Here is a 21,429-nt window from a genome sequence, read left to right on the forward strand (position 1 = left end):
AGAACAGATGAAGGGAGAATATGATTGAAATGTATAAAATTATGAGAGACATAAACAGAAAGAAACTTTTCGCTTTGGTGCAGGGATCAATGACTGGTCACGTAGATTTAAGGTAAGGGGCAAGAGATTCATAAGGGATGAAAGGAAAAATGTTTTTACCAAGAGGGTGCAGGGATCACTGCCAGTAAGGGTGGCTGAGGCAGAAACCCTCGTAAGATTTACGAAATAAAGGTGGATACTTGCTACGCCAAGGCATACAAGGCAAATGGTACAAATGCCGTAAAATGGGATTAGAATAGTTCGGTGGCTGTTTTTCACAGGCACAGTGCCAAAGGTTCCTTCCCTGAGCTAGAGGCCTCTATGAGACAATAACCAATTCATGAGCATAATAGGTAGTTCATAACATCAATAACTTTGGTTAAAGATATTGGCTGAGAAATTCAAATTCGATTGCCTAACATGGCCATTTCTGGGAAATAGCTCAGAATGACTCCCGAAGTGAGCAGTGAATAAAGAAAAGGATTTAATCTAATTACCATTAGATACTGTTTCAACAAATCTCCTGTGCTGTGTTAAAAACCTGCCTGCCCTGCCCAAAATCCACAAGCCTGCCTGCCTGGGTCGACCCATTGTCTCAGCCCTTTGTTGCCCCACCAAACTCATCTACACCTATCTGGACTCCATTTTCTCCCCCTTGGTCCAGGAACTCCCCACCTACGTCTATGACACCACCCACGCCCTCCACCTCCTCCAGGACTTCCAATCCCCTGGCCCCCAACACCTCATTTTCACCATGGACGTCCAGTCCCTATACACCTGTATTCCGCATGCAGATGGCCTCAAAGCCCTCCGCTTCTTCCTGTCCCGCAGGCCCGACCAGTCCCCCTCCACCGACAGCCTCATCCGCCTAGCCAAACTTGTCCTCACCCTCAACAACTTCTCTTTCGATTCCTCCCACTTCCTACAGACAAAGGAGGTGGCCATGGGTACCTGCCTGGGCCCAAGCTATGGCTGCCTCTTTGTAGGTGACATGGAACAGTCCCTCGTCCGCACCTACACAGACCCCAAACCCCACCTCTTTCTCTGTTACATTGATGACTGTATCGGCACCGCCACTTGCTCCTCAGGGCAGCTCGAACAGTTCATCCACTTCACCAACACCTTCCACCCCAACCTCAAGTTCACCTGGGCCATCTCCAACACATCCCTCACCTTCCTGGACCTCTCAGTCTCCATCTCAGGTAACCAGCTAGAAACTGATGTCCATTTCAAGCCCACCGACTCCCACAGCTACCTAGAATACACCTCCTCCCACCCACCCTCCTGCAAAAATTCCATCCCCTATTCCCAATTCCTCCACCTCCGCCGCATCTGCTCCCAGGATGAGGCATTCCACTCCCGCATACCCCAGATGTGCACGTTCCCCAAGGACCGCAACGTTCCCCCCGCAGTGGTCGAGAACGCCCTTGACCGCGTCGCCTGCGTTTTCCGCAACACATCCCTCACACCACGCCCCCACCACAACCGTCACAAGAGGATCCCCCTCGTTCTCACACACCACCCCACCAACCTCCGGATACAACGCATCATCCTCCGACACTTCCGCCATCTACAATCCAACCCCACCACCCAAGCCATTTTTCCATCCCCACCCTTGTCTGCCTTCTGGAGAGACCACTCTCTCCATGACTCCCTTGTTCGCTCCACACTCCCCTCCAACCCCACCACACCCGGCACCTTCCTCTGCAACCGCAGGAAGAGCTACACTTGCCCCCATATCTCCTCCCTCACCCGCATCCCAGGCCCCAAGATGACCTTCCATATTAAGCAGAGGTTCACCTGCACATCTGCCGATGTGGTATACTGTATCCATTGTACCCAGTGTGGCTTCCTCTACATTGGGGAACCAACCGGAAGCTTCGGGACCGCTTTGCAGAACACCTCTGCTTGGTTCGCAATAAACAACTGCACCTCCCAGTTGCAAACCATTTCCACTCCCCCTCCCATTCTTTAGATGACATGTCCATCATGGGCCTCCTGCAGTGCCACAATGATGCCACCTGAAGGTTGCAAGAACAGCAACTCATATTCTGCTTGGGAACCCTGCAGCCCAATGGTATCAATGTGGACTTCACAAGCTTCAAAATCTCCCCTTCTCCCAATGCATCCCAAAACCAGCACAGTTCTTCCCCTCTCCACAGTGCATCCCAAAACCAGCCCAACTTGTCTCCGCTTCCCTAACCCGTTCTTCCTCTCACCTATCCCTTCCTCCCAGGTCAAGCAGCACCTCCATTTCCTACCTACTACCTCATCCCGCCTTCTCGACCTCTCCGTCTTCTCTGGACTGACCTACCCACCTACTACCTCCCCACCTATACTCTCCTCTCCACCTATCATCTTTTCTCTCCATCTTCGATCCGCCTCCCCTTCTCTCCCTATTTATTTCAGAACCCTCTCCCCATCCCCCTCTCTGATGAAGGGTCTAGGCCCGAAACGTCAGCTTTTGTGCTCCTGAGATGCTGCTTGGCCTGCTGTGCTCATCCAGCTTCACACTTTGTTATCTTGAATTATCCATGTAATGGATTATAAAGTAATTTGAATGAAAGATAGAGCATAACCCAGGAATATGGGTATAAATTACATAGTTGAGATTATGTTACGAATACTGAGATTCATAAAGCTTTCCCTGGACAAAGAATTCACTAAGCATGTTGGTCACAAATCTGTAAATAGTTTTTTAAGCCACTCAACTCAGAATCACACTGTGTGCTGAACTAAATCTTGTCACATTTTTGACACACGCAATACAATTAATCAAAAGATATTGCTTTCAGCAGAAACACACACGGCTGTAAAAATTGCACAGCTCTTAATAAAAGTCAGTCAACTCACTGTATCTCCTTGAACATAATGAAAACTTGACTGAAATCAACTGCATAGAGCTAATTATAAGCCGAACTCTGGCAGCTCCCGTTCATATGACAGCACCACACAATTAATAAAACAGCTCCACAAAGTGTTCACAATCAAAAGACTGAGATAAGTACTGAATGACCTGGGTAACTGGAGGTCGAGTCTAGAATTTTAACTCATTGTACGAGTCAAGGTTGCGCTTGGTTATATAAATTAATGTTATGATTGGAATAGCGTAGTTTCTCTAACTGTGTGTGACTGAAATTAATCAGAGCTAACATTTCGGGTCCAGTGACTGTTCCTCAGAACTGGACCCGAAACTGGACAATAACCGGCTTGCTGTTGCTCATTTTGGGTTCCATCAGGGCCAACGTAGCTTCTAACTTTAATACAATCTCGGTCCAAACAGAGACAAAAGAATAGTTTTCCAAAGGTGACAGAAAAGTAACTCACCTTGACATCAAAAAGCCTTCCGAAAACTGAAGTCAATTGGGAATCAGGTGGGAAATGGCCGACTAGTTGGAGATATAGACAGCAAAAGGCAGGATTGGTTGTGGTTGCCGGAGATCCATCAGCTCAGTACCAGGTCATCGCTGCAAAGTTCCTCAGTCTGACCAGCTTCAGCTGCTTTATCAATGAACGTAACTCCTTCACAAAGTCAGAAGTGGGTATAGGCACTGATTACTGCAGTCCATGTCCATATGCAGCAAGGCCTGGGCAAAGTTTAGGCTAGGGCTGACAAGTGGTACGAATTATGCATTACAAAAAAGTGTCAGGCAATGACAATCTCCAGTAAGGGAGAATCTAAATCTCTTTACTTGACAAAAACAGAAGTTGCTGGAAAAGATCAACAGGCCTGACAGCATCTGTGAAGTGAAATTGGAATTAACATCTAAGGTCCGGTGACCCTTCCTGAGATATATATTTGAAAGTGCTGAATTTAGAGGCCTACAGAGACACAGCTGGGTAGCTCTTTCAGGAGCCAGTACAGACAGAGTGGGCCAAATGGCCACCTTCTATACTGTAAAATTCTATGATTCTTCAGTTCAGAAATATTAGAATTTGATTGTGATGCAGGATAATGGAGTCGAAGTTGATCACCAAAAAAAAATCGCTGAGCTCACATTTTTCCGCACTTCAGTTAAAGAATAATTTACCAAAAAATCTCACTCAAATTTTACTAGTTACTTGCGCAATTTTCCTGAAAGGCTGTTACCTTGCTGGAGATGTACCCATCAGTTCCTCCATACTCATCTGTTTTTCAGCTATACTCTACAACAGTGGGTGGCAGTCGCTACATTAATTCAACACAGCACATAACTCTCAACCAAAATGTCTTTGCTGAGGACTTTCTGGCCCAAAATCTTTTCAGCATACACAAATCAAACTTGTGTTAGAATGCCTACAGTGTGGAATCAGGCCTTTTTCTGATCCAAGCCCAGACATAGGTTCAATTGATCAACTGTCAAATTGAGGATCAATGTGGTGATCGGTGACACGACACCATTGTCAAAAAGCAGAGGAACTGTGAGAAAGTCACCTCATTTACCCCGCTTTTGGCTGAGAGTCTTGTTCTGCAGGGTTTGTTCTTTTTACTGATATCTCCCACCCACGATACTGCAGAATAACTGTTCATCTTGACTATCCTGCCACCTTATTGGTGACAAGTGTATGCATGTCTGCACCTGAATGTAGAATGGTTTAAGTTTACATGTTCATCATTAATAATCCACTTTGTCACTTGTTAAAGAATACATTTAAAATAATAAATGTACTTTTTCCCCCATTAATTGATGAAGCCTGGAGAAAATTTCTTTTATCCTCAATAACGGTAACAGTCAGACATTAACAATCCTTGAGGTTACACTCGTCATATTTACAATTATTTATGGAATAGTGGGGTTCAATCTCTAGTAGGCTCTTCCAATATAGATTGTGACAAATCCAAAAAAAATTTACGTCCCAAGAAAATGCTGCTCAAAACAGGCTCATAATGATAAAATCAAATATATATCAAGTGTTTTCACTGAATGTACTTAAGAACAAAATTTACCTTCATTCTCTCAGGGAATCGAGGGACTCAGGGAGCAAGCAGGAAAGCAAATTTGAAGCCCAAGATGAGCCACAATTGTAGTGAATGAGGAAGCAGGCACAGTGGGCTGCACAGTCTTCTCCTGCCCTTGGTTCTTATATTCCTTTACAGTATTATTAGATTGGATCCAAAGCCAAATTGAAACTAAGCACAGCTGGATCCTAGCTGAACCTGTTAAAACGAGTGGAAGGGATGCACTGTCTTTAAGTTTTTCACAAAGCCTTTCTTTATTGTTCACAGGAGTGCATCAAAATATTCTGGACAGCTTTTAGTGAAAGAGCATTCCAACTAATATCAAATAGGCAATCAGTATCAAACACCAACAAATCTTAAAAGAAAGGCAGTAAACCTTTAGCAGAATATTGCTGGCCTACTTTATAAAGTACATTGTTGCATACAACATGGATACAAAGTTCCAAAGTTCTTGTCTTGACTAAATCAAGCTTTGTACAGCTTCATTTACTGTTCAGGTTTCATACAAAGTTCCGCTAAATCCTTTCACCATGTATATTTCGTAATCAAACAACAAACTAAAAGGAATTTGTGATTAGTTGCAAATAATTAGTAGCGTGTTATGAAAGTAAAGAGTCAAAATTCATAGTTTCAATGTGCAAGAGTCCACAACACAAATAACCCACAACTCTACAATCTGTGAAATATCAATTGGAATGCAAGCTGATTAAAAAAGCTCAAAGGCAACAGAAATGAGAATTAATGCTATTGGTGAAACTCCAAAGGTTAACATATCACACTGCATGCACCTTTGTATACATGGGAAGGTAATAAATGAGATTTGATTTGACATATTACCGTCACATGTAGACAGACACAGTGAAAAGTATTGTTTTACATGCTAACCAAACTAGGTTGATACGGCATCAGGAAAGCCAGTGCCAGACATGAGACTGCTGAGTGAGAGAGTTTATTTCAGGGGATAATGTTTGGTGTAGGAACCAGAGGAATGTACCTGCATGAGTAACGGGCATGGTCAATGTGAGGTCAGGTCGAATGACATATAAAGATCAAGTAGATGCAACAGCCCTGAACGAGAATGTCACCAAGACTGCTGCAAACTCGCAAACAGTGCAGGGGCACAACGTGCCCAGCTCCTCGACAGCCTTTCCAATAGTTTGGGAACATGTGTGTTCGACTTCTCCGTCAAGATTCTCGGAATCTGAGATGGTCACTGCCTCGACGCCTTTTCCGCTTGCAGAATAAAACTGATTTCTTGCGAAATACTCTCGGTGCAAGAGGCAGGCTACTGCACATTACACTCTGCCCGTATCCGAGACAGGATTAGAGGAACCTGACCCGACGCTAGAACATCCAGAAACCACAAAAGAAAAAGAACCAGCCTGTGTCCTTGAACTCAGAAGGGGAGGAATATATTGAATGTAATGAGGTCAGCCAGATGGACAGCACAGAGTGAGTTTCCTGAATGGGGCTTAATCTGGTCCAGTCAGGAAGCCCTGGCTGATTGATAAGAACTGGAGTGTCGGACATCCTGCTCACTCTGAAAGAGTCGGTTGAGTGTCAAGGACTCTCAGTTTGTAAATAAAAGGTGACTTGGTGACAGGATACCAGCTCTGCGGAATTATTTCAGGTCCCTCTTAAAAACAAAATTTTTGATCCCTTCCACTGCGACAAATTAAAAATTCTGAGTGAAAACCCAAGAGGACAGCGGATGCTGTAAATCAGAAATAAAAGCAGAAGTTGCTGGAAAAGCTCAGCAGGCCTGGCAGCATCTGTGAAGGAAAATCAGAGTTACCATTTCAGTGACCTTTCCTCAGTTCTGAACAAGTACATTCATCATATGAATGCTGCAAACTCGCAAACAGTGCGGAAGCATGACATGCCCAGCTTCTCGACAGACTTCCGATAATTTTGAGCATCTTGCTAAATCTCCTCTACACCCTCTCTAAAGCTTCCACATCTCTCCTATAATGAGGCGACAAAAGCTGAACATAAAAATACAAGTGTGGAGTAACCAGAGTTTCAGAGAGCTGCAGCATAACCTAATGGCTCTTAAAATCAATTCTCCTGTCAATGAAAGCCAACACACCATATGCCTTCTTAAAAACCCTCTCAACTTGGGTAGCAACTTGGTGGGAGCTTTGGATATGGACCCCAAGATCCCTCTGTTTCTCCATACTTCCATTAACCCTGTAATCTACATTGAATTTGAACTTACAAAATAAATCAGTTCACACTTTTCTGGTTTGAATTCCATCTGCCAGTTCTTTGCCCAGCTCTGCATCCTGTTGCAACCTGCAACAGCCCTCCACACTATCCACAACTCCAACAACCTTTGTGTCATTGGCAAACTTAGTAACCCACCCTCCCACTTCCTCTTCCAAATCGTTTATAAAGATCACAATCAGCAGGCGTCCCAGAACAGATCCCTGCGGAACACCACGAGTCACCGAGTTCCAAGCTGAATACTTTCCATCTACTACCAACCTGTCTTCTATTGGGCAGCCAGCTATGTATCCAGACAGGCAAATTTCCCTGAATCTCATGCCTCCTTACTTTCTGATTGAGCCTACCATGTTGAAGCTTATCAAATGTCTTGCTAAAATCCATAGACACCACATCCATGGTCTACCTTCATCGATGTATTTTGTCACATCCTCAAAGAATTCAATAAGGCTTGTGAGGCCTGACCTACCCCTCTGAAAGCCATGCTATTTCGAATCAAACTGTGCTTTTCCAAATAATCATAAATACTATACTATTCATATTGGGATATACCCATATCACATGGACTGCAGTGACTTATTCTCACCTTCTCAAAGGCAATTAGAATTGGACAATGGACACACTCCATGAATGATTTAAGGAAAAAAAAACTCCGTGTCTGTCATTTTTGTTCCACTGACACAGTCATCCTCTTCTTTCCACCCTCTACCCAGTTAGAAATTTTAGGTTGAAGCTCCAAACCAGGACTTGAGCACAAAATGATGGCAATGTTGAGGGAATGCTGCAATGCTGACGTACCTACTCTTGGCATTCTTTCCGAAGCCTGAATTCAATGGAAGTCAGCAATAAAAAAGTTAGCCAGAACGTGTCCATTAAACCATTCTCAATTGCCATTTGGTTCACTAATGCCCGACACAGAAGGAAACCTGGCCTAGGATACACGTGATTCCAGTCTTCGCATTCATAAAATCACAGAATCATATGGTACAGAACAAACCCTTCAGTCTCGGCCATGCATCATAGTTTACGCTTAACTGCCTTCTAAGCAATTTGGCATGAGCAATAAACAGTCACCTAGCCAGCAACACAAGGCCCATTTAGAAAAAGTACTGATAATATTGGCTTCCAAGAGTTACTGACGTCGACACCATCAAGAAGCTGAAATAACATAAATATAGTGATGCAAAAATTGACTCAGCGGCACCTAACTAAGCTCCTTGATAATGAGCAGAGACTCAGAACCTCCAAGCTGGTAAGCTCAATGTCATTACTAATCAAAGCAAAGGATGCAGAGGTACATGCTGTTAATCTTAGTTGTGTGTCACTGGTCAAGTTCAAAAAGGGGGCCACAATGATGATTAAGAGCGTCTAAGTTGGCGGTTGGTTGGCTGACTGTCATAAGCCAAGCTCATTATGTGCTGAGGATACAGAATGACTTGTATGAAAATAAATTAATTTTAAAAATTATATTTCCTCATTAGAAGTACAGGATAGTTTTAATAGCCCTGAAGGGAACATTATAAAGAGTCACTTTAGGCTTCATGTTTGTTTTGCTTCTGTCCTACAGGGGTTATGCGTGTAATTTTCATCAAAAATGATTAGCTGCTCTAGGCCGGCCCAGATTAAAATTCTAGCAGTTTGGTAGTGGCTTGACCACTCGACCATAAATATAGCATAAAGACCCATTCATTCCTTGGCAGTTTTATTAACTCCAATACCGTTTGTTATTAGAAAGGCTGTCAAAACATATCAGAAAGAATCCTTCAAAGGAATCAGCTGAGAATACAATACTGCAAAGATAATTTTCTCTTCAAGTTGTCAAATCATTTTATTTTTAAGGGTGGACAACTATCGTGGACAAACAAGAGACACAAAATTCTACAGGTGGGGGTGGAGTAGTGATATCATCGGACTATTAATCCAGACCCACAAGCTAATGTCCTTGGGACTTGGCTTCAAATCTCACTATGACAGACGATATAACATATTTACTCTCTCCTAATGTCCCCTTAACTCCTCAATACCTTGTACCTAAACATTGGAAATTAATTCCCTTTATACAATTACAGGAATAAAAATAATTTACATTTTCGATAGTCAAATATCAAACTTCTAGTTAGATATATGTCACAACCAACTCATACCTGACCTGATCAGAATTATAAAACTTTCAATGAATGTTTAAAACAAAACCAGTGTTATGACAGTGGATCAGAGCTTCAAAATACAAACAGGCCTCTTTTCACTTCGCATTTCAAAATTACTCACTTTTGAAAGAAAAACAGGACTGCTACAGAAAGTATAAACTGTAAATGTGAACTCACTGAAAAGATCCTACAAGAAGCCCACGTAATGCTGTAAAGAATCACAGAAATTTCAAACAGGGACAGACCTCCTAAAAAGACAGACCGAGGGGCTGACTGCACCCCTGTCAGCAAACAGCCACCTTTTTCAGGCATATCTGTGTTAGCCTCCAGAAATGTATGAAAAAGAGGTTAAAAAGTGAATGCAACAATGAGCCTGTCACTATTAGCAGAAAATGTCCTGGTATATGGCCCAGAGTGCTGAGGGACACAGCTTTGAGAATAGCGATTTTTAACAGCCCTATCCTACCAGAAAAAACATAGAATCACCCCTTCTTCCTCCACATGCTGTCAGTGAGTTCAAAAGTAATCACAAAGGAATTTTGATTACAAAATCAACATCAAAACTGTCAGCTCAACTATCAAGGTCAACGCTACTGGCCCAATCCAATCACAGCTGCTACATCTTTGCACTTGCTCCTCACAAATAATTCAGAGGCTCATCTGCATTTTGCTTTTACTTTTATCCAGTTGCACTCATCGCTTACTTTTATAAGTTTAGTAGTTTAATTATGTATTTTTTTATTTTGAAGAAACTGAAAAATGTTTGGGAGGAAACAAATGCTAGGAAAGTCAAGGAAAACTGTCTCAACTCCCCTAGTCAATTTTCATCATGGGATATCACATCCCTGGAATTATTGTAAATTGCTTCTGCTCTGCATCCAACATATTCACAACATTCCCATAGTATTGGAGGTTTTCATCTGCCATGGTGGCATAAACCTATTTAGAAGTAACCTTGCCAGAATCTTCCTGGAAAAGGTAAATCTGACGAGCAGCAATTCTAACATGTGAAGCTGTAAAGGCAACAATACACATTTTCAGCTCAGACAGCAGAAGGGAAGTTCTCCAGGGAAAGAGAAAAAAATAGCAAAGAAATAAACTGTAATAATGGCTGAGAGACAGTGGGCAAGTGGCAAATACAGTGAACTAAAAATCCAGAGACCCAGGCTGATGCTCTGGAGAATGTAGGTTCATGTTCAAACACTGCAGCTGGTCAAATTTACAATTCATTAAAAAAATACCCAGAACTAAAAGTTATTTCCAGTAACGCTATCATGAAACTATCAACAATTGTTGGTAAAAATCCATCTGATCCACTCATGTCTTTTTGGGGAGAATTTGATCATCCTTACCCCATCTGATCTACATGTGGCTGCAGAGCCACAGCAATGTAGGTAGCTCTGAACCACCCTCCCAGCCATCCACTCAGTTCAACAGCAATTAGTGAAGGACAACAAATGATACCTTCACCGGTGATAGCCACATCCCTTGCAAGAATGGAACATGTTATAATGAAATGGAAGGACTTGATCAATGTAGTGTGAAATTATCAACAGATGAATGGATAGAATTGGATACAGAATGCAGTTCATCAATATGATGAGATGGTGCAAAACAGAGGATATTGCTTTCAGGATTCCTGTCATTAAGGCAAACTCGAAGACTCAGCAAGCAGTTAGGGCACTCATTAATGTATGAGCAGAAACTAAATAGCCATGAAAACCAACATAAAAGTACAAACAGCAGGCTCTTAAAATTTTTTGGAGATGTGCAAGGCAATATTAAATTATGCCCTGAAGTGGTTAAGTTCAGTTAATCCTATTATAAATAGCACTGAAACTCACTGTCAATTACACATTAGTCCAGAATTTTCGAGGCAATAGATAAAGTGAAGCAGAATACCAGTTTCCATGAGGAACAAACATAATTTGGAAGTTAAAGGGATGAAAGGAATTACTTTTCTGAACAACGTTCTGAACAAAGACAGGCAGAGGGCAGATTGAGAATATGAAACATTGAGGAGATGGTAAGTAAAGAAACAGGTTTGGAAGCAACAGTGTGGTAGAATTGTAGAAGTTCTCTGGCCTCATGCAACATCAGGAATGAATACATTTGATCTTTATAGAACAGAATGTCAGAGAAGGGGGGGCTCTCTTCCAAAATGGTCAAGCTTACAAAATGTAGGAAAAAGGCTGCCTTCCTCTTGGTGCTTCTCACTGGATGAACACTCGAGGAAAGTTGTGCTCATTGGTTGCGGACCTGTTGGTGGTTGCTTCGTTCATATCAGGCAGATTCTCCCACAGCGGGTGAAGGTGTGGTCACAGTCTTCACTGGGGGCAACTGAATCTATTCCTCTTCTTTGTTCTTTCATGCAAGTTCTGTGTTTGGATTCCTGATTGTGGCTACAAACTCATCTATCTGTCCCTCGAACGATCAAGTCTCCGATCACTCACGTCCTGTTTACCTTACCCTTTTCCGCCGTGCCCCAGAGCCAATAACACTTTACTTTAAACAAATTTTCAGTCCAAATCACGGTAAAAGGAAGCCATTTGGTCCATCATGTTTGAACTAGCTCTCCAAATACATATCACAAATTTGTGCCTTTTCCTTACCCTGCACATTATTTTTCTTTCATTAATCAACTAATGCTCTCTTGCATCTTTTGCTGAAACTGCCTCCTCCAGGTAATGCATTCTATAGACTGTGATAAAGCTATTTCTTACAGGGCAGTTACTTCTTTTGTCAATCACTGCAAACCTCTGCATCCAATTCTCAATTCTGTCACAAGGTAGGAAAGTCTTCCCGTCGTCTGCTCTGACCAGACCTCAAATGATTTTGCAAGATTCAACATAATCTCTTCTAAGTCTTAGCATCTTCGAGGAAAGCTGTCCCAATTCCTCTAATCAATTTTCATGAGATATCACATCACTGCAATCATTATTGTAATTTGGTCCTGCTCTGTCTCCAACATTTTCACAAAGTTCCCTCAGCATGGAAGGTTTCTGCACCCATTCAGAATGGTTCCTTCCATTTTATGTACTGTTTTTCCGACCGAACTTAACCACTTCACAATTTTCTGTATTACATTTAATGTACTACATCAACTGATGCCTCTCCTCACCTTGACCTCTAACTTGCAGCCTCTCTCCACTCCCAAACCTTTGGGTTGTGCCCTCTCCTGCTTCTCAATCTCTAAGTAACAGCCTCTTTTCCTTCCCTCCGTGACCTCAGGGATGCAGTCTCTGCCTCCTCACCTCCTGCTGCTATTCAACAATAAATAGAACACAGAACAGAGAACATTACAGCACAGTACAGGCCCTTTGGCCCTCGATGTTGTGTCGACCTATCATACCGATCTCAAGCCCATCTAACCAACACTATTCCATGTACGTCCATATGCTTATCCAATGACGACTTCAATGTACCTGAAGTTGGCAAATCTACTACCGTTGCAGACAAAGCGTTCCATTCCCTTACTACTCTCTGAGTAGAGGAACTACCTCTGACATCTGGCCTGTATCTTTCACCCCTCAATTTAAAACTATGCCCCATCGTGCTTGCCGTCACCACCCTATCTAACCCTCTGATTATTTTATATGCTTCAATTAAGTCACCTCTCAGCCTTCTTCTATCTAATGAAAACAGCCTCAAGTCCCTCAGCCTTTCCTAAGATCTTCCCTCCATACCAGGCAACATCCTAGTAAATCTCCTCTGCACCCTTTCCAAAGCTTCCACGTCCTTCTGATAATGCAGTGACCAGAACTGTACACAATTCTCCAAGTGCAGCCGCGCCAGAGCTTTGTACCGCTTCACCATAACCTCTTGGTTCCGGAACTCGATCCCTCTATTATTAAAAGCTAAAACACTGTATGCCTTCTTAACAGCCCTCTCAACCTGGTTGGCAACTTTCAAGGATCTGTGTACATGGTACAATTTTATTCATTTCGTTAATCTAATATTTGATATTATAGCAGCACTAAGTAGAGCTGAAGACGAAAAATGGCAGGAGATCCCAGACCTGTGTTATGCTGCTCTTGCTCAATGTGGGAGCTCAAGGACGTGGCTGATGTCCGTGACTCCTTCACGGGCAGGAAGTGTGTCTAGCTGCAGCTCTCGTTAGACCACATGATGGCTCTGGAGCTGTGGATGGACTCACTTTGGAGCATCCACGATAGCACATTCAGCAAATTGGTCATATCGCTAATGAGGATAGCTGAGGGAGAAAGGGAATGGGTGACCAAAAGGCAGAAAAAAAAGCAGGAAGGCAGTGGTGTCCCCTGTGGTCATCTCCCTCCAAAACAGGAAGGACAGGAAAAAGAGTGGAAGGGCTATAGCCACAGGGGATTCTATTGTAAGGGGAGGAGATAGGCGGTTCTATGGTCAAAAACATGCTATGTTGCCTCCCAGGTCCACCGGTCAGAGATGTGTCAGATCGACTGCAGGACATTCCAAAGGGGGAGGGTGAACAACCAGCTGTAATGGTGCATATAGGCATCAATGACATGGGTTAAAAAAAACACACAATGAGGTTCTACATGCAGAATTTAGGGAGTTAGGAGCCAAGTTAAAAGGTAGGACCTCAGGAGGTAGTAATCTCAGGATTGCTACCAGTGCCACATGCTAGTCAGAGTAGAAATGAAGAAATAGGCAGGACAAGTGAGTGGCTTGAGAGATGGTGCAGGAGGGAGGGGTTCAGATTTTTGGGACATTGGGACCGGTTCTGGGGGAGGCGGGACTATTACAAATTGGACCGTCTACACCGGGAGCCAATGTCCTCGGGGCTGCTTTTGCTAATGCTGTTGGGGAGGATTTAAACTAATGTGGCAGGGGGATGGGAACCAAATGCACAGGTTAGTGGGCAGTAACAAGATAATAACTGCAGCCTGTAAGGAACTAGATAACGAAGTCAGTGTGACTAAGAGGAAGAGTAGACACAGAGCAGATGATGAATGCAGACGGACAGGTGGTCTGAGGTGCATTTGTTTCAATGCAAGAAGTGTGTAGTGCGCTATCAACGCAAGGTCGCTCAACTGTGGGGTCCTTACAAAAGTTATCTCAAAACTGAACAAGTTGAACTGCTGGGACCGGACAGATTTAGCAAATATCATGTGTGGCACAGCACAATTTTTGACAAAACAAATCTGAATTCTCAGAGATAATGGGAACTGCAGATGCTGGAGGGTTCCAAGATAATAAAATGTGAGGCTGGATGAACACAGCAGGCCAAGCAGCATCTCAGGAGCACAAAAGCTGACGTTTCGGGCCTAGACCCTTCAACAGAGAGGGGGATGGGGAGAGGGAACTGGAATAAATAGGGAGAGAGGGGGAGGCGGACCAAAGATGGAGAGTAAAGAAGATAGGTGGAGAGAGTATAGGTGGGGAGGTAGGGAGGGGATAGGTCAGTCCAGGGAAGACGGACAGGTCAAGGAGGTGGGATGAGGTTAGTAGGTAGATGGGGGTGCGGCTTGGCGTGGGAGGAAGGGATGGGTGAGAGGAAGAACAGGTTAGGGAGGCAGAGACAGGTTGGACTGGTTTTGGGATGCAGTGGGTGGGGGGGAAGAGCTGGGCTGGTTGTGTGGTGCAGTGGGGGGAGGGGACGAACTGGGCTGGTTTAGGGATGCAGTAGGGGAAGGGGAGATTTTGAAACTGGTGAAGTCCACATTGATACCATTAGGCTGCAGGGTTCCCAGGCGGAATATGAGTTGCTGTTCCTGCAACCTTCGGGTGGCATCAATGTGGCACTGCAGGAGGCCCATGATGGACATGTCATCTAGAGAATGGGAGGGGGAGTGGAAATGGTTTGCGACTGGGAGGTGCAGTTGTTTGTTGCGAACTGAGCGGAGGTGTTCTGCTGAATTCTCAGATAAAGATGCATGAAAACTGATGCTATCATAAATCATGAACTATATTCAGAATTTTCATAAAGCTCAATGATAAACTGAATTCATCAAGAACTACTGTAATATTTATATTTTATTATATACAATCTGATTTAAGTATTTCACAAACAATGAAAGTGCATATTTTTCACATTTTTCATTTCAGTGGTTCAGCCAGTTATTTTCTAACCATCTTTATCAGGCCGGAAAGCCATAACTAGTGGAGTGCTACAGGGATCAGTCCCAAGACGACAATTATTTACTATCTACGTTCATAACTTAGAGGAGGGGACAAGGCATAAATCCATCCAAATTTGCTGATGCTACAAAAATAGAGTAAGGGAATGTTGTCATGAGGACATAAAGAATCTGCAAGGGGATAGACAGGTCAAGCAAGTCGGAAAAAAGTTGGCAGAGAGAGTTTTCTGTAGGAAAGTACACTTTGGTAGGAAGAATCAAAAGATAGACTCTTACTTAAATAGAGGGGGACTCTAAAAAAATGCAGGGTAGGGGACTTGGATGCTCTCGTCCATGAAACACATAACAGCATGCAGGTGACTGATTGCTTTATCGCTGTCACATGTACTGAGATACTGTGAAAAGTGTTGATTTGCATGCTGGAGAGGCAAATCATACCGTACAAAGTGCAGAATACAGTGTTTACAGCCACAGAGAAGATGCTGAGAGAGAGAGATCAGAATTAACATTTGAGAGGTCCGTTCAATAGTCACAACAGGAAAGAGGCTGTTCTTAAATCTATTTGTACGCTTATTCAAACTAATATCCTCTGCCCGACAGAAGAGGATGGAAGAAAGTATAACCAGAGTGAGGGGGTATTTTGATTATGTTGGTTGCTTTCCCAAGGCAGTGGGAAGTGTAGATGGAGTCAATGGATGGAAGGCTAGTTTGCGTGATGGATTGGGCTGTGCTCATGATTCTCTTTAGCTTCTTGCAGTCTTGGGAACAGCAACTGCCATACCACACAGAGATGCATCCAGATAGGATGCATCTACAAAATTAGGTAGGGTCCTCATGGACATGCTGAATTTCCTTAGCCTCCTTGACCATCATGTTGACATGGGTAGACCAGGACACATTGTTGGTGAGCAACATTCCCAGGAGCTTCACACTATCAACCATCTCCACCTCAGCACCATTGCTGCAGACAGAAGCTTCCTGAAATCAATATCCAGCTCCTTCATTCTGCAATGTTGATGGACAGATTGTTATCTTTCCATCATGCCAGCAAGCACTCAATTGTTTTTCCTGTAATCTGACTTATTGTTGTTTGAGGTCCGACCTACAATGGAAGCATCATCAGCAAACTTGTAAACGGAGTTGGGGCCACACAGTCATGATTCCATAAGGAGTATAGAGTAGGGGCAGCTCTGCTGGGCACCGGTGTTGAGGCTTACGGTGGAGGAAGTGTTGTCATCTATCCTTACTGATTGTGGTCTCTGGGTCAGGAAGTCGAGAATCCTGTTACAGAGAGGGATGCTGAGGCGTAGGTCTCAGAGTTTAGAGAGGAGATTGTTTGGAATTACAGTGTGGAAGGTGGTGCTCTGATCAATAAGTAACAGCCTGATGTAGGTATCCTTGTTATCCAGACATTCCAGGGATGACTGTCAGGCCAGGGAGACGGTATCAGCTGGAGACCTGTTGCAGTGGTAGGTGAATTGCAAAGGATCAAAGCACTTTGGTAGGTTGGAGTTGATGTGAGCCATGACGATGGTGATGCAAGTAATTAAGAAGGCAAATGGAATTTTGGCCTTTATTGGAAGGAGGTTTTAGTTCAAAAATGGGCAAGTTTTTTTGCAACTGATCAGGCTATCGAGGAGGTCACACTTGGAGAAATACAAGAAAGGATACACAGCCATGGGAAGCAGTTCAAAAGAGATTCACTGGGCTGATTCGTCGGATCATGATTTATCAAGAATGGTTACACAGGAGGTCTTTATTCATTCAAGTTTAGAAGAATGAGGGGTGATCTTACTGAAACACAAAATTTTGAGGGGGCTTGACAGGCTAGATGTGAAGACAATGTTTCCATTAGTGTGGAAATCTCAAACTCAGCAACATAGTTACAGAAGAAGGGAACATTTATTGAAACCGGAGATGCAAAGGAATTTCTTCTCTCAGCAGGTAGCGATTGTTTAGAATACAAGAGAATTGTGAAAGGGACATCACTGAAAGTATTTAAACAAGGTGGTCGATAAGATTTTTGAAATAGAGAAGTTGAGGGCTCTGAGAAGCTGGTATGGAGGAGGAGTTGAGTCCTGGGCAGGTCAGCCATGTTCTTATCGGACGGTGAGGCAGGGTCGAGAGGTAGAACATCCAGATCCTGGTGCTATTTCTTATGTTTTTGTCTGCTTTCTAGAACTGATAAGGAGTTTTATTGTGCTAAATGGCCAAGCAAGCTACTGACACAGAACAAGACTGAAATAATTTGCTCAATAAAACATTTCATGAGGCTTTATGGGATAAAGAATATTTTCATGTACTACTTTGCTGACATCAATCAAAATCTGCTCAGTTGAAAGAAATACATTCAGTTCACACAATTTTATGTCATTCTTTCCTTCAATGTATCAAGTATATCTCTGTTGTAATTCATTAAAGTTTGTCTTTCTCAGGGACTTAAAATATGAAACAATACATAATACTGAAGTGTACAGCAGTGAGCACAATGGTCCAATTCCAAATTCTTTTAGATGGATCGGGAAAAATATCTGCGACCTGCAGCTTCATCATGAATATATTCAAATTGTTCCAGTCCTGAACCATTTCAGACTGTAGTTCGGATGCTCACATCTCTCACTATTTGGATTTTGTTTTGCGATTACATTCTAAAGTGCAGACTACAGACCAGAACATTGTATTTTTGGAAAAGAAATATTATAAAACTAAATAACTTCATGAACCATGATAATAAAATATTAATTGCTTGCTTAAATTGAAAGGGTTCTTTATCTTGCTCATATATTTGAAGCCAAATTATTTGTACATGCTTTCTACAACAGATTGGCGAGTTTAGAAAATGTTTTCACTGTTACTTGTATAAATTTCAACCTCATATTTAAGTCATCAAGCTGGTGAGAAATCTTTGGAGAGAAAGAGACATCAAGTGGAGATAACTGACTGGCCAGATCATTTAATATTTTGACTTCTTGTTTGACTGGGGCAATTTCTTCTTTAAAAACCTAATGGAGAGGAAGCGTATAAAATCTGAGAAATATCCTGAAATTAATGATTAAATGTAAAGAAGAAATTAAATTAAAACTAACATCCTAATATTAAATACAAAATACAAAAGCATCTGCTGAAAATGACATTCAATTAATAAAGATCTCGAGTTAAAAGTAACAGTGATGATGAAACTATCATAAATTGTTGTAACAGAAAACTGAATTCACTAAACTATTCTTCAGGGAAGGGAATCTGCCTTCCTCAGCAATTCTGGTATATGACTTCAAATTCACTGGGATATGGCTGACTCTCTATTGACTTCCAAAATGGCCCACCAAGCCATTCCTGGATGGGAAATGAATGTTAGCCTTGCCAGCAGTGCTCTCATCCTGTGAAAGAATGCTTTAAAAAAAAGTGGATTTAATAAATGTAGAAGTAAGTAACAAAACTAGTGAGGGGATAGGTCAGTCCAGGGAAGACGGACAGGTCAAGGGGCCGCCTCCCCCTCTCTCCCTATTTGTTTCGGAGTCCTCTCCCCGTCCCCCTTTTCTGGTGGGGGGCCTGGGCCCGGGGCGTCGGCTTTTGTGCTCCTGGGATGCTGCTTGGCCTGCTGTGTTCATCCAGCTCCACACTTTGTTATCTTGGATTCTCCAGCATCTGCAGTTCCCATTATCTCTCGCACACGCTGTGTGATTGTTTTGTTCTCAAGCTTTCAGGCATGCTGTGAATGTTGAATTTATTGAGAGCATGTTTTTTCCCCAAGAAGGTATTGTGGTATTACTTGGAATCTGCTACAGTTTGCAGTAATGGTGAGTTTGAGGGGAATTTTGAAGTGATAATGTCTCCCTGATTGGAGAGTCCAGATCACTGCTCTAGAATACTTATTAGTGAGATAGTATTGGCACAGGTTGTTGGTGAGATGTACTGGAGAAATTTGTTGCTAAGAGGATACTGGAGCAGGTAGTTGGTAAGATGGTAATAGAGCAGGTTATTGGAGAGATTATTTGGGGCAATTTGTTGGTGAGATGTTATGAGAACAAGTTTTTGATGAGATGGTATGGGAGCAGGCTGCTAGTGAGATGGTATTGGAGTAGTTTGTCAACAAATTGTATTTGAAGCAGGTTATTGGTGAAATGATATTTGATTTGAGCAGGATATTGATGAGATGGTATTGGAGCAGCTTGTTGGTGAAGTGGGATAGTAGAGCAGGTTGTTAGTGAAATGGGATGACGGGGTGTGGAGCTGGATGGACACAGCGGGCCGGGCAGCGTCGGAGGGGCGGGGAGGCTGGCGTTTCGGGCATAGACCCTTCTTCAGAAAGGGGTCGGGGGGGGGTCCAGGCCCGGGGCGTCGGCCTTCCTGCCCCTCTGGTGCTGCTTGGCCTGCTGTGTTCGTCTAGCTCTACACCTTGTTATCTCAGATTCTTCAGCATCTGTAGTTCCTGCTGTCTCTGTTAGTGAAATGGCTTTGCTTCATAATGCTGCAGATTTCTCCCTCGGCTTCTGGTAAATCAGGACTTGATTGAATCAGATTAAATGACCATATATTATGATGGTGGTCTTCTCCAGCAGTGAAATTATCTTCAGCATTACCACAAGGTGTTTAGGATTACAAATGACAGTTAGCCTTAACCAATTAACACACCTGATTCCATTGCATGAGTTGAAATAAATTTACATTGTGAGCAGAACAATCTGTGACAACTGTCTGTTTAAATTTTTGCCTGACAAAAGCTTTGTGGCCTTGGGTGTTAACTCCTTGCATGCCAATTTTAAAAGCAGAAATATTACTGGTTAAAAATTCAATATTGACAAAAATAAATCAATTTTCTCATGTAACTAGTGCTGTAAAAGTCACTGCCTACAGCTGTTTAAATTTACAGGCTACCCCTGTATTTTGCAACTGTCAATGTCAAACTGCCATTGACTTGTCATTCCGTGCATATTCCTTTTCGGACATTAAAATTGCATGTCTCCCAGTACCAGTGGATGCTGTCAGTAGTTGTGCTCTTTACCTATCATTGGTAATGGAATGTGCAAACAAAGATATTGCTTTAATGGAATGAACTTAATAAAATACAATGGGATGGCCTAGTGGTATTATCACTAGGATATTAATCCAGGTATTGTTCTGGGGACCCGGAAATTGGTGGAATTTGAATTCAATTTTTAAAAGAAATCTGGAATTAGGAATTTAATGATGACTATGAATCCGTCATTGATTGTGGGGGAAAAACCCATTTAGTTCACTAATGTCCTTTCAGGAAGGAAACTGCCATCCATAATTGGTGACTCCAAACCCACAGCAATGTGGTTGACTCTTAACTGCCCTCTGGGCAATTAGGAATGACCAATATGCTGCCCTCATCCTGTGAATGAGTTAAAATAAATGCACAGTTTGGGGGACATTATGTGGAGAATCAGACTGTTATTGATACAGAATAGATTTAGTATCAATGCAACATCTCTCCCTTAAAATTAACAAGGCCAAAAATACAATATTTATCAGCAGTCCAATTGCAAACTCCTGGAATATGAACTACAGAATTGATTTCTTATCCAATAATCTCTGCTGTCAGTTTGGGAAGACCTGTAATGACCAGTCCCTGAGAAAGGCTTCTTAATTTAATACACTTCTAGATAAGATTCCCCAAATTATCAAGCTTCTGGATGAGGAAAGAAGTGCTGGACTTCTTTTCTTTATTCAGCTGCTCATATAGGTTGGTCACAGCAAAGTTATTAGAAAGGAACCCCTCCCTTATTGATACCTTTTGCCCTGACCCAACTTAATTTGTGCTTTAAAAGGAGCCAATTTAACCATGCTTTTTTGGTTTAATGAAAAAGTTTGCTCGTTACTAAATGCAGGAATAAATAACAATACTCCACGTATACATTAGGCTAGAAATGTGGTGTGTCCAAAAAAGATAAAAGTTAAAACTGATACATATCAGTCTCTGAGTTATTTGTGGAGAGTAGATCATTAAAAGCTCATTTTGGGATTCTTGTCCTCGCAG

General features: G+C 42.6%; 1 protein-coding gene across 10 annotated transcripts in view; it reads right to left on the bottom strand.

The window, feature by feature from the left end:
* The window catches only part of LOC132209041 (dystrophin-related protein 2-like), a 156,928-nt gene that overhangs the window by 70,251 nt on the left and 65,248 nt on the right, over positions 1-21,429 (bottom strand). For 2 of the 10 annotated variants that reach the window (XR_009445114.1, XR_009445113.1), the window contains exon 9: positions 3,367-5,176. The exons of 7 other annotated variants lie outside the window; for them this stretch is intronic. The gene's annotated coding sequence lies outside the window, so the exon portion shown is untranslated. The remainder of the gene's footprint in view (positions 1-3,366; positions 5,177-21,429) is intronic. One more of the 10 variants, XR_009445115.1, reaches the window with a different exon arrangement.

Source organism: Stegostoma tigrinum, unplaced genomic scaffold (genome assembly GCF_030684315.1).
Source record: "Stegostoma tigrinum isolate sSteTig4 unplaced genomic scaffold, sSteTig4.hap1 scaffold_63, whole genome shotgun sequence".
Lineage (NCBI taxonomy): Eukaryota > Metazoa > Chordata > Chondrichthyes > Orectolobiformes > Stegostomatidae > Stegostoma > Stegostoma tigrinum.